The sequence below is a fragment of the Felis catus genome, chromosome B1, assembly GCF_018350175.1.
Source record: "Felis catus isolate Fca126 chromosome B1, F.catus_Fca126_mat1.0, whole genome shotgun sequence".
NCBI classification, from domain to species: domain Eukaryota; kingdom Metazoa; phylum Chordata; class Mammalia; order Carnivora; family Felidae; genus Felis; species Felis catus.
In genome coordinates, this window is record NC_058371.1 from 174,626,435 (window position 1) to 174,641,212 (window position 14,778).

Consider the following 14,778-nt stretch of genomic DNA (forward strand, 5'->3'; position numbering starts at 1 on the left):
TGATATAGTCCACATTTCCATAGGATTCATGGATCTGGTAACACATAATTTGCTCATTATATTCCCCATGGGAGAAGAATTTATTGATCTTGTTAGTGCTTTCAAAAATGTATATTGTTTATACTCTCCTACCTATTTTCTCTCTCTGCAGGAATTTGGAGGGAGGTGAGTTTCCTTTGGCTGTTTTCTTCATGACTTGAAGTATTAACTGACATTATTAATGACAAGTATAGAGTAGTGTTCTCCTGCACCCAGGAATGTTATAAGGAGATAAAAGTGAAAATGAAATGACAAAGGTAATGAGCCAGAAAATAAGACCTCTGGACAATGAAAATTTAGCACCCATGCTAAACAAGTGAAAGTCTTTTAGGTAGATTGTATAAATTCAGCTTATTATAGATTTTAAAAGAAAACAATTTTAAGGTTCCTTATCACCGTGAACAGCTGCTAGACCTCCAAATGGAATTTCCTAATGAGTATAGAAACAAAATCTGTTTCTTTATTTCCCAGATACCCTGCATTTGCCTGGCTACTAACCAACGCCGATCAGCTGCTATTCTCTATTCTGCAGCCACCTGGTCTTATTGCTGACATTTGAGTTTGGAAGGAGTATGTGCTTCTTTCTAAATATTCCAGATATTATCCCCTATTTATACTGTACATGGCTCCTGGATTAACTGTAATAAGAAATGTCAAAAGCTCCCTGGTCTTTCTATGAGATACAACAAAGTGCTTGGAGGGTCTGGAAAAGTCCATGACAGCCATTCTCCTTTCCTCTGTGTTTGTCAGTGATGTGGAGACTGAGAAGCTTGAACCTACATTTCCAAAACCCTTTGGCAGTGAGGGTTCTTAATTTCATATAGTTTATCTGATTAGGTTGGAACATGGGAGGAAGCCGAGCCATACTTTTGTGGCTGCTGCCATCACTGCTGGAAAGTTTGGTCAGGAAGGCTCTGGGAGTTTTTGCACCTGCTTTAGCTAGAGATCAATTCCAGGAGCCACTGTGAACTGTCAGGTGTTGGAAGTTTCAGTGAACGCTCATCAGGTGTTGGAAGTTTCAGTGAATGCTCATCAGGTGTTGGAAATGTAGATTTAAGCTTCTTAGTCTCGGCACTACTGACAAACACAGAAGGAGGAAGGAGTGTGGCTGTCATGGTCTCCTCAGTGAGACACTCCAAACGTTTCGCTGTGCTTCCTTAGGTGTGAGAATGAAGAGGTAGGGTGCAGTAGTCAATGTTGACTTCCTGACTCCTGGATGGAAGCTAAGGCTGTGAATTTGCAGAGCTAGTAGCTCCTGGAGGTGAGTTCCCACTCTCTCATTTCTTTGTTATAGATAACACAGCAGTGTTCTTGGTGGGCTAGTTTTGTTCTGTTGGTGTGTGCCTCATTGCTAGAGAACTAGCTACTGAGCTTTTCGGCGATTCCATAAGCTTTTAATTCTCTTTATTAAATGTCATTCTGCGTAAAATACGGTTGACCCTTGAACAACACAAGTTTGAATTGTGCACGTCCACTTTTACATTTTTTATAAGACAGTACTGCAAATACATTTTTTCTTATGAATTTCTTAATTTCTTTTCTCTAGCCTGTTGTCAGAATGCAGTATATAATACATATACAGAATCAATTATGCAACCATTTTTGTTATCAATAAGGCTTCTGGTCAACTGTAAGCTATTAGTAGTTAGGTTTTGGGGGAGTCAAAAGTTATATGGGAATTTTCAACTGCTTGGAGTGGAGGGGACTGGCACTCCTAACCCCTGCATTGTTCAAGGGTCAATTATTGCTAGCTTTCTTTCTATTATTTGCAACTGAATCCTGACATAATCAAATCTTGCTAAAACCAGAGACATTGAGTTAGTTGCTTCCTTGCCTGGCCACCAAAAGTAAAATGTATAATACAGACTTATGCTATTACTTCATTGATTTTTATTGCTTTTTAAAATTTTTGTTTATTCAAAATTATGAAATATTTCAGTCAAATTATGAAAAACAATGTAATAAATTTGGGATATCCACGGTAAGATTGATCAAATATTGATGTTTGGGTATATTTGCTTCAAATCTTGTTTTTTAATTAAAATATTGTAGATATGGGGCACCTGGGTGGGTCAGTCGGTTGAGTGTCTGACTCTTGATTTTGGCATAGGTCATGATCTCGTGGTTTTGTGAATTTGAGCCCCATGTTGAACTCTGTGCTGGCGGTGTAGAGCCTGCTTGAGATTCTTTCTCTCTTCCTTGCTGTCTACCCCTGTCACACTTGTGCTGTCTCTTGCAAAATAAACTTTGATAACCAACAAAATAAAATACTGTACATATATTTAAATTCCTCATGAATCCCACTTCCTTTTGGCTGTCATCAGAGATGACCAATGTCCTGTAAAATATATGCATATTCCATGTATATTTTATGCTTTTCCTATACATATATGAACTCCAATTTGCAGTACTGTTTTGTACGTGTATACTCGTATAAATTGTTTTATGTTGCATAAATCATGTTTCACAATTTGCTCTTTCAATTAGTATTATATTCCTGACATCTTTTTTTTTTTTTTTTTTTTTTTTTACTTATCCAGTTAATTTATTTTACCTTATATCTATTTTTCATTGGCTGATTATATTATTTCCTTCCTGAGATTGTTCACAAGAAGTGACTTTTTTTAAATAACATCTCAACATCAATATACTAATAATTGAATTTGTAATATCCCCTGACCGTTTACAATGGTTCTTACAATTGATCTCTTTGATTTTGCCAAGGGCATTTATATCTCTAATCCTTTCAGCTTTAAAACTTTGGGATCATTATTTTCATTATTGATCAATTCATCGAACACTGGATTTTTGTCAGCCTCTGTGACAAAATGTGCTAAAATGTTCTTTCCAGAGAGATTCCTAAAGGAGCTTCCCCCCACCCCCACTCAACTTTCTCTACTGACAGACTCTTCCTTTCAGAACATTTAACACAATGTATACCAATATTTATTTATATTCTTGTCTATTTGTTGCCTGTCTTCTCCAATCAACTGCAAGATCTGCAAAATTTGGGACTGGGTCTTTATATCTAGTACTAGTTTAGAACATGATTAGAGCTCAGTAGATATTTGAATGACTGTATGCATGCACTTTATAGACCATTGCATTGTAAATTCAACCAGTCACAATTCTTAAGAATTTTTTTCTTCAAAACAACAATAATATAAATATAAACATGGGACTTTTACAAAAAAAAAAGAAATATAACAAAGAAATGCTTGTATTTATTTATTTTTAAAATTTATTTAAATTCAAGTTAGTTAACCTACAGTGTAGTATTGGTTTCAGGAGTAGAATCCCGTGATTCATCACTTCCCTATAACACCCAATGCTCATTCCAACAAGTGCCCTCCTTAGTGCCCATCACCCATTTACGCCAACTCCCCGCCCCCCACCACCACTCCAGCAACCCTCAGTTTGTTCTCTGTCTTTAACAGACTCTTGGGGCACCTGGGTGGCTCAGTCAGTTAAGTGTCCGACTTCGGCTCAGGTCTTGATCTCATGGTTTGTGAGGTAGCACTCTGTGCTGACATCTCAGAGCCTGGAGCCTACTTTGGATTCTGTATCCCCCTCTCACCCTCAGTCTCCCTCTCTCTGTCTCTGTCTCAGAAATAAGTGAGTATTAAAGAGTCTCTTATGGTTTGCCTCCCTCTGTTTTTATCTTATTTTAGAGCTTAGCACATTGCTTGGTCATATGTTTAAAATTATAAATATTAAAGTAAATATTTTATGTATGTAAAGTGTTTTATTTTTACCTTAGGATAAATGGCACAAGGTAAAATCACCTTGTCAAATATGTGACCTATTATAGCAATAGCTTAAACTTTTCACATGAATAAATTGTTTCCTATTAATAGCATGAATTGAAATCATAATCAAGCCTAACTTCAAGCACATAAAAATGTGCAAAAATAATAGACACCTATGTACCCACCTCCAAGATTAAACAGATGTTAACATTTTGCCATATGTGCATCGAATCTGTCTTTGAAAATGAAAAATAATGCAGATTCAGTTAACTCCTCCCTCTGTTTCCTTTCCTCCCCACCAGTCACCACTACTTTAAAGTTGTTTATCTTTCCCCTGTATGTCATCATGTATATAAAAAAACAGTACTGTAGTACGTGATGCCGAGTGTCACATGATCACAACTGAGCCAATGGTTCTTGAAATTCGCTTTGATATACAAGTGCTTTGGATTACAAGCATGTTTCTGGAACGAATTATGCTTGCAAACCAAGGTTTCACTGTATAAATTTTTTATGTGTGCACTCTGGGGCCCTTATTTGATGGGGGGAAAAAAACCATGATTACAAAGCATAGTTAGATGCAAAAGTGAATACTTCTGTAGAATGAAGAAAAAAATACAACATGTTTAAAAATGTGAAGAGCCGATAAATATGGCAAGCATTTCGCATTCCCCAAAAGTAACATAATATTTTAAGATAAGTTGTCTGACCTACCTCTATAATACATGTTTCTTTATTTGTGACCACATAGTCTTTGATTCCCTCTTCCCATGACACCACTTCTTAATAATTTTTATGGAGCAATTAGAAAATTGTTTGCCTTGTAGCATGAATGAACTTAATTTATTTTTATTATTGATAGCTGGAGTGTATTGAACTTACTACTTCATGCTTCTTCTCATGCTGATACAGGCTTTTGCTCGATATATGTAGGGATTCCGAAGGAAGGAACGCTCATTGGTAGAAGTTACTAGCTTTGCTAGAGGGCAGCAGCTGTGGCTGAGGGAAGGCCTGACCTGTCTCAAGAAAGTAATGCATGCTTATTTCTTTACTATCTAACTTTCTACTTTATTAAAATAAATAAGTGTAAATATTTTACTAACCAAGTATGTGCATCATTGATAATTTCTCCCCGTATCGGCTACCCTTCAATACCCTAACACTGAAAGTTTTATGTTTAACTGTGATTTAATATGCAGAAAAAAAAAAAAATCTTCCCTGGAAAGAGGCCTATGCAAGCGAAAGCTGCCAAAGCTTAAGGTTCATTTAACTCCATGTTAAATCTCCCTTCATCTCTGTGGGTTCATATTTTATATACATGGGTTCATTTTGTACTTTAAAAAATCTTTGTGGCTGACAACTTTAATTTTGAGGATTTTCATGTGGATACATGTAGACATACTCTGTTTTGCTTTAACTACTGCCGAGTATCCCATTGTACTAATCCACCCCATTTAATTTTTCTACTCTTTTTCCAAGCGGCATTTAGAGTTTATCTTATCTGTTTTCGGTATGATTAATGCTGAAGAAACATTCTTCTACCTGTCTCCTTGAACATGTGTGGCACGGTCTCCAGGGTAATCAATTATAGTAAAATTCAGGACCCTAGGATGTGCCTACCTTAAACAAATTGCTAACCAAAATGGCTCTATGATTTTTATCTTTTACTAATAATAAGAGTCCCTGTTACATTTTCATCAATATCTGGTGTTCCTATTCTCATTAATTTTGACCATCAGTTGAATGTGAGAAGGATTCTTACTGTTATTTTCATTTGCATTTAACTTTTTACCAGTGATCTTGGACTTCTAATAATTTATTCATGTTTATTTCCTCACCTGTGAATTGCCCATTTGTATCCTTGAATTATTTTTATTGGGTTTGTGTCCTTTTGATTTTTATTGATTTGAAGAAGTTCATTGTATTTTCCAATTGCTAATTCTTTATCTGTTATATGGGTTATGAATATCTTCTTTCGGTCTGTGACTTATTCTGTTTCTGATCTCTTGTCATACAGAGGTTTTCAGTTTAATATGGCAAACTATTTATATTCTATAAATTTTACCCTTTCCTTCACGTGTATGAGAATATTCTCTATCCTACCACAAAGATATAGTATCATGTTTCTTTTCTAAAATTTTGAGTTTTCTTATGTGGAATGTGTTGGTGCTTTCAGTCAGATATCCCCTTATGACTGTCAGAATGGCTAACATTAACAACTCAGGCAACAAAAGATGTTGGCGAGGATGTGGAGAAAGAGGATCTTTTTGGCATTGTTGGTGGCAATGCAAGCTGGTGCAGCCACTCTGGAAAACATTATGGAGGTTCCTCAAAAAACTAAAAATAGAACTACCCTATGACCCAGCAATTGCACTACTAGGCATTTGTCCACGGGATACAGGTGTGCTACATATGCACCCCCATGTTTATAGCCTCACTATCAACAATAGCCAAAGTATGGAAAGAGCCCAAATGTCCATCGATGGATGAATGGCTAAAGAAGATGGATACACACACACACACACACAATGGAGTATTACTCAGCAATCAAAAAGAATGAAATCTTGCCATTGGCAATTACATGGATGAAACTGGAGGGTATTGTGCTAAGTGAAATTAGTCAGAGAAAGACAAAAATCATATGACTTCACTCATGAGTACTTTAAGACACAGAACTGATGAACATAAGGGAAAGGAATCAAAAATAATATAAAAACAGGGAGGGGGACAAAACAGAAGAGACCCATAAATATGGAGAACAAACTGAGGGTTACTGGAGGGGTTGTGGGAGGGGGAATGGGCTAAATGGATAAGGGGCATTAAGGAATCTACTCCTGAAATCATTGTTTAACTATATGCTAACTAATTTGGATGCAAATTTTAAAAAATAAAAAATAGAATTAAAAAAAATTTTAAAAACGATAGGAAAAAAAAGTTGACTTGAGTGTATTATATGAAGAAATATTTTCCACATAATTAAAGCTGCATTTGGTCAATATACCTTCCTTTTGCCATATATATATGTAAAGCCAATTAATTCATTTCATCAGAATTGGAATCCTGACTCTACCCTTACTAGCTGTAGGATCTTAGACAAGTTACTCAACTTCTGACGTTCCTCAGTTTATACAGCTAAAAATAATGCACCATTTATTGACACTGTAAAATTATAAGTGTGAACATTTTAAGTGAGTTCGCGACCTGTATTAAACGACACTAATAGCACCTTAGTAATCGTGCCTTTCTTTTGATGACGTTAGGTATAGTTTGATAACTAAAGGAGTAAAGATGGAGGTCAAAATATCTTTATTATTATTTTTTTAATTATTTTTTTAACGTTTATTTATTTTTGAGACAGAGCATGAATGGGGGAGGGCCAGAGAGAGGGAGACACAGAATCTGAAACAGGCTCCCGGCTCTGAGCAGTCAGCACAGAGCCTCACGCGGGGCTCGAACTCACGGACCGCGAAATCATGACCCGAGCTGAAGTGGGCTGCTTAACCGACTGAGCCACCCAGGTGCCCCAAAATATCTTTATTATTAAAGATAAGTTAAAGAGCATAGTTTATAGGATCAGGCCAGTATGCTTATTTATAACTTCAGAATTAGGCAAAGTTTTCCATTTGGTAATGGGCAAGGCTGGAATAGGGCAGAGTTGACATGTGGAAGGCCTGGGTAGGTAAAAATTACCATATTTTGCTGAGATGTTCTTTGAAATGTTGCATAGGTAAAATTTTGTTCGTAAGTGATGTTGAGCTACTCATTTCTTGTACTGTCTTTGTTATATATTAAGATTATACTAAGTTTTGTGTTTGTTTTGGGGGAATAATTTGCTTAAAATTTGGATCATTTGTATATTAGAAGTTGGGTAAAATTTCTTTATAAAACCACCTGGATCTAAATCTATCTACCCACACACTATAGGTTTATTTGTATGTATGTGTAGATTCTTTTCTATTCTTCATTCTCTTAAATCATTATAGGACTACTCAGTTCTTCTACTTGTTCTTCAGTGAGTTTTGGTAAATTATATGGTTCTAACAAATTTTCATTTCCTCAAAACTTTCAATTTTAATGCAATAAAATCATTTATAGTATTATATGATATTTTCAAATCTTTAGTATATTAGTTAATTTCCTTTCTTTATTCCTGATACCATGGGGATGTATGTGTATGTGTGGGTAACAATTTTTGTGTTTATATGTGTGCTTGTGTGGGTGCCTTTTTCTTTTCTTCCTCTGAACAGTAATACCAGAATCTTGTCTAATTTATTAATCTTTTAAATCATCAACTTGGATTTTGTCGAGGTTTCCTCTTTGCCTGTTTTTTTTTCTATTTTTACTGATATTTACACCCTGCTTGTATTTTCCTATATTCCATTTATCTGAATTGTTGGATGCTTATTTCTTATTTCTCAATATTTCTTTACTGTAATAAGCATTCAAGGATAAAGATTTCCCTCCTATGTAGTTTTAGCTTCATCTCACCCAATTTAATATAGTTAAATTTCCATTACATTTTCTTTTTTTCCCATGATTTTGTTAAAAGGATCTTAAGTTATCCAAATAAGAGGGGATTTATAGTTATCTTTTTATAATTTATTTTATATGATTATATAATATTTGATGCTTTTTTGTGTAATTTTCAAGAATTTTTGTATATCCTAATATGCTCTTATTTTGGAGAAAAATTCTATGACTAATTGAAATGAAAATAAATTTTCTGCCAGTTGCAGGGCTTTATATGCCGAGAGATATTAGTTCAAACCTATCAATTGTGCTCTCGGAGGAAACTCCATACTATTTTCCAGTGTGGCTGTACCAGTTTGCATTCCCACCAACAGTGCAAGAGGGGTCCCCTTTCTCCACATCCTCCCCAACACCTGTTTTTTTCTGGTATTGTTGATTTTTCTGACAGGTGTGGGGTGATATCTCATTGTGGTTTTGATTTGTATTTCCCCGATGATCAGTGACGTGGAGCATCTTTTGTTTTCTGCCCATCTTTTTTAATTGGATTATTCATTATTCAGGTGTTGGGTTTGATAATGTCTGTGTATATTTTGGATACTAACCCTTTATCAGATAGGTCATTTGCAAATAATCTCCTGTTTCGTATGTTGCCTTTTAGTTTTGTTGATTGTTTCCTTTGCTGTACAGAAGCTTTTTATCTTGATGAAGTCTCAATAGTGCATTTTTGCTTTTGTTTCCCTTGCCTCAGGAGACCTATCTAGAAAGAAATTGCTACAGCTGATGTCAAAGAGGTTATTGCCTGTGTTCTCCTCTAGGATTTTTACAGTTTAAGTTCTCACATTGAGGTTTTTAATCCATTTTGAGTTTATTTTTGTGTATGGTGGAATAAAGTGGCCTAGTTTCATTCTTCTGCATGTTGCTGCCCAGTTTTCCCAGCACCATTTGTTGAACAGACTGTCTTTTTTTCCATTGACTATTCTTTCCTGCTTTGTCAAAGATAAGTTGACCATACAGTTGTGGGTTCACTTCTGGGTTTTCTATCCTGCTCTGTTGACCTATGTGTCCATTTTTGTGCCAGGATCATACTATTTTGATCACTCTACCTTTGTAATGTAACTTCAGGTCTGAATTGCAATGCCTTCAGTTTTGCTTTTCTTTTTGAAGATTGCTTTGGCTATTCAGGGTCTTTTGTGTTTCCATATAAATTTTAGGTTGGTTTGTGCTAGTTATGTGAAAAATGCTGTTGGTATTTTGATAGGGATTGCATTAAATGAGTAGATTGCTTTGGGTAGTACATACATTTTAACAATAGTTGTTCTTCCAAGTAATCAGTATGGAATGTCTTCCCATCTCTTTGTGTCATCTTCAATTTCTTCCATTGGTGTTTTATAGTTTTCAGAGTACAGGTCTTTGATCTGTTTTGTTAGGCTTATTCCTTGGTATCTTATTATTTTTGGTGCAATTGTAAAGAGGGTTGTTTTCCTAATTTTTCTTTCTACTCTTCATTATTGGTGTAATGAGATGCAACAAGGTATAGTTTCTCCCATTACTAACATCTTAATTAATATGGTACTTAAAAATAAGGCAATATTGATTTATTATAATGCCTATGGTACTATTGAAGATACATAGTTTATTTAGGTTGCCTTATTATTTACCTAATGTCCTTTTTCTGTTCCAGGGTCCATCCAAGCTACCAAATTGCCTTTACTTGTCACGTCTTCTTATGCTCCTCTTGGTTCTGACAGTTTTTCAAACTTTGCTTACTTTTTATGACCTTGATAGTTTTTCATAGTATTGGTCAGCTATTTTTTAGAGTTCCACTCTATTGTAATTTGTCTGATGTTTTCCTCCTCATTCAACTAAGGTTATGGTTTTTTGATAGGTAGACTCTAAAGGAAAGGTGACATTTTCATCACATCATATTGATATATGTGCTATCCCCAGGATTTTTCATTGTTAATGTATTTGATCATAATCACCTATAGAAGTAGCATTTATCAAGTTTCTTCACTAGAAAGTTAATATTTTTTTCCTCTTTCCACAGTGACCTCTTTGGAAAGAAGTCATTCTGCACAACTCACACTTAAGATCTGGGGGTATATGCTATTCTTTATGAAGGCTGAATATCTATATAAATTATTTGGAATTCTTCAAGGGGGATTAATCTAATCTCCCTCATTTATTTATACAATCATTTATTTCTATTAGTGTGAATTTGTGAATATTTTATATACTTTGGGCTATAATCCAATACTACTTTATTTCTCAAATTGTTCCAGCTTTGGCTATTGAATCAGCTTTCAGTTAATTCCTGTGTTCTTTTCATATACCTCCAGAAATTTATTTATATTTTTATTTATGTTTATTTAATTTTTTTTTTTTTTTGCAGTTTAATTTTTGGCACTGCTAGATGCTCCAGGCTCCCCTTGCTAACTTTTTGTTCCAGTCCTTAGTTAGCCAGTTCCCCAAGGAGCCATATTTCCTGCTGTTGGACACCAAGATGTGGGCATTAGTCATTCTGTATGCTTACTAGGGCCACTACTTACTTCTTAACAATTTGGATGAACTGATGGCAGCTAGGGTTGAATTTATTTAAAGTTTTATATCCTTGTTTTCTTTTGTTGCTTTTTGTATACAATTTAGAAAGTACAGAAATATGTACACATTTTTATATACATGTAAATAGGCTAAAAATCAATATACAGTTTTTCAATATACAATTTTTCTTTTCCTTGTACTTTTAAATAATATGCACTTTCCTGTCATTTTTCAATTTTTAAGTGATTTTTACATTTTAATTCCAGTGAAGTTAAAATACATTGTTATATTATTTCAGGTGTACAATAGAGTGATTGAACAGTTCAATACCTTTCTCAATGGTCATCGTAATTGTACTCTTACATCATTTATGATAGCTGTATAAAATCAATGAATGCATAAATATATTTATATTTGTAAAGTTAAACATTTAGGTATCTTCAATTTTTAACATTTTAAGTGGAAAGACTATTTTTTATTAATTTTCAATTACTTAGAGTAAATCTCTAAAAGCATATTTTTATGGTCAAGTAACTTACATATTCAAAGCATGATATGGTTTGTCTACTTATTTTCCCAAAGAATAACAATATTTATTTCCAATACTACATAAGTCTGTTAATCTTTCTATACTCTAAAGGTCAATCAACAATAATAGTTTTTAAATTTTACTTGATGAGAAAAATACTTATTCTGGTTTTGATTTTCATCTTTTATTTCCACAAAGTCTGGTAGCTATTTCATTTTTTATTTGCCTTAATAAATGAGCAATGGAAATGTCATCTAGACCCTCCACCTGTTAGCTCTTTCCTGGCTTCCACAAAAGACAACCTGGGCATTTCATTGGCTCATTTATTGTAGATTTGTAAAGATCATAGGAAAAGGATATATTGCATAGGTGGAACACAAAATTGTCATCTCCACCCCAGCTTCTACCAATGCTCCCTCTTGCCCTCCATTTCCTTCTCATTTCTCTCCTATGATTGATTGGAGACCATAGTTGTTTCTTTGAGCTCTCGCCTTTTTTTTTTTTTTTTTTCCTTAAGTGCCTTTCAAGATACTCTCTAGAGGAATTCCATTGAATACATTTGGTTCCCTTTCATTATGTCCATAGTTTCTCTTTCCAAAATTTTGTGTTGGGTCCTTTAGTAGATGCTGCTTTGAAAATAAATAAATACTACTTATTCATTTTAACATTTTCATTTATTAGATGCTGGCAAGATGCCAGGCAGGCATGATACTCAGCACTGGGAATGGAAAGCAAATGCCACATGCTTTCACTTTAAGTTGTTTACAATAGTGTGGGAGACACTTAAGCCTCATGACTGTTTTGAAGCAAATGAAGATTAATTATTTTAATCACAAGGAGCCATGAGGCTCATGTTAGAAGCGCCTCTAGAAAGGAACTGTGGCTCTCACTTTAGTAATTCCCCATGGAAACCATCTGAGAACATACTCAAAATGTCAAAAAGATGAGGAATGAAAAAGACCTAGAAATAGAAAGGGACAGAGGGAAGGGAGAAGGAATGGGAAGAAGAAAATAAAACAGATACAAAGAGAGAAAAATGCACATGTGCTCTGGAGATGCAAATATACTGAAAAAAAAATGGAAAGTTCAAGAAAGAATTAGAAAGATGGGGATACTTCTATATTACAAACCTTTGCAATATTTTAAGCTTTACCTTTTTTTTTCTCACCACTTTTTCTGTTTCAAATATAGAGCTAACTCCAAATTCTGCTTATTGCTTTCTCTGGAAAGTTTCTTAAATTCAGTATCTCTTCTCCTTTTTCATCCATAACCTCCAGCGGTTCATTGTAATGTGCTTTCCTCTTCCACAGGCCCCAGGGATTTGCCTACCTGCTGTCAACATCAACTCTTCCATCTGTATTATATTCCACTGGGGCTCTGGAAGAATGTGCCAGTCCCTAATTTCTCCCTTTGCTGCTGTTTTTGAAACATCCACACAGTTCCTTCTGGGTTTCTTAAATTTCTTTGTTTTCTCTGTGTGGTTTTGTTACTGATAGTAATTAAATTAAAGCACATAGCGATGAACCATTAATAAACCCTATCACCTACTGACAGTAATGATAATTGTTAAACTCTAGATGCTAGGCTTTGTGATAATACCCTTGTATTTTAAATCCAATTTAATCCTAACAACGATTTTATGGGATTGTCTTATCTATGAAGTATTTGTGATGTTTCAGACTACAGAGGAGGAACCCAAGTCATTGGGTGGTGGAAAGTGTAAAATAAAAGTTTTGGAAGAATATGAAATCTTAAAAGAATGAAGAGATTGTTTTTGGGGTGCCTGGGTGGCTCAGTTGGTTGAGTGTGTGACTGGTTCAGGTCATGATCTCATAGATAGTTCGAGCCCTGAGTCAGGCTCTGCCCCTTAGCTGCTCTTGCTCTGTCTCTGTCTCTCTCTCAAAAATAAACAAACGTTAAAAAAATTTAAAAAAAAATTGTTTTCACTTTCTTTTTATTTTTACACTGTATAAATGTTAGGTGTATAACATGTTGGTTTGATATACTTATATATTGTAATCTGATTGCCATTATAGTGGTAGCACCTCTATCATGACACCTAAGTGTCATTTGATATTTTTTGTGGTAGGAATAATCAAGACCTAGTCTCTTAGTAATGTTGACTATAATACAATATCATCTAGATTCACTACACTATGCAGTAGACCTCCAGGACTTCTTTACTAGCAAGTTTGTATCTTCAAACAGTCTCTCTCCTATTCTTATTTGTATATTCACTGTTTTGTTTTGTTTGCTTTTTTGTTTGTTGTTTTAGCTAAAATTTAGATCATACTTAATTGAGACTGCCGTTTCGGGACAGATTCCTTATTGATGTCACTCCTGACAAAATCATTCTTACCCCTCCTTTGATCATTCTTATTCCTGGAAATAGAATTTGTTGTGCATCCCCTCCCCCTTTCTTTCCTTGTCTTTTCCCCTGAGGTCTCACATTAAAATATCTCCCCCTTTTCTCACTGTTGTCACTGACTTCATTCATTCATACATTTAGCAAACATACTGAGTTTTACTGAGTGCTGTAGACTGAAAATGCTCTAGATATGGCACTGAACGAGACAGATAGAGACAGTCCTGCCTTCCTGGAAATTCTAGTCAAAGGAAAAGCCAACAAGTAAATAACACATAAGTAATCCTAGATTTTATTAGTGTTATGAAGGAACTAAACAGGTGACAATCAGTAATCGTAGGGGTAACTTTCTTTAAATAGGATAATCTTTTCTAAAGAGCTGACATTTTTTTTTTCCCAAGGCCTGAATGAATGATGAGAAGAAGCTAAATGTGAATTCCCTGGGGGATATAGCATTTCTTTTACAGAAAAGAGTAACTTCAAAGTTGTGAGGCAGAGACAAAGGGAGAGAAGTAAAAAATAAGGTCAGAATGCTGAGAAGAGCAGAGTCTTGCACTCACTGATAAAAGAGTCAGGGATTTATTGGAATTGCTAGAAGAAGCCATTGGTGAGTTTTCAGCAGGGGAGTGATATAATCTGAATAATTTTTTTTTTTAATACACTGCAGATGCTGTTAGGCCAAATGAAATTTTAGGTGCCAAAGAGTGGGTGATTCAAATTCTCCAAGGCTCATATGAGTTCTATTTATATCCCAAAAGAAAACTCCATATTCTCAGAGTTCTTTGGTTTCCTGCAAGAAACTTAAAGACTCTTGGCTGTTCCCTTCTGAAATTAGACCACTTTTTTGGTATTGCTTTTCTTCCACAAAGAGAAAGCAATGAGATTTAACATACCCATAAAAGGAAAACAGTGATCATGCTGGTAGATACCTGGATTCTTGGATTCTTGGAAGAACCTTGTCTTTCTGGCAGTTTGGACCCAATAGTTCAATTGTACGGCATAACCTATGATGCACAGGAGGTAGGTGGGAAAAATCGCACTTCTCCCCAGCTGTGAGACTGTGGGCTGTGCATGTTCTTTCTCTG

General features: G+C 35.0%; 1 long non-coding RNA gene across 1 annotated transcript; it reads left to right on the plus strand.

Moving 5' to 3' along the window:
- The first annotated feature begins 1,041 nt into the window (after nucleotides 1–1,041).
- Nucleotides 1,042–13,072, plus strand: LOC123385088. The gene is made up of 2 exons (XR_006597151.1): nucleotides 1,042–1,300; nucleotides 12,639–13,072. It is a non-coding gene; the product is annotated as an uncharacterized LOC123385088 (long non-coding RNA).
- The last annotated feature ends 1,706 nt before the right edge of the window (nucleotides 13,073–14,778 follow it).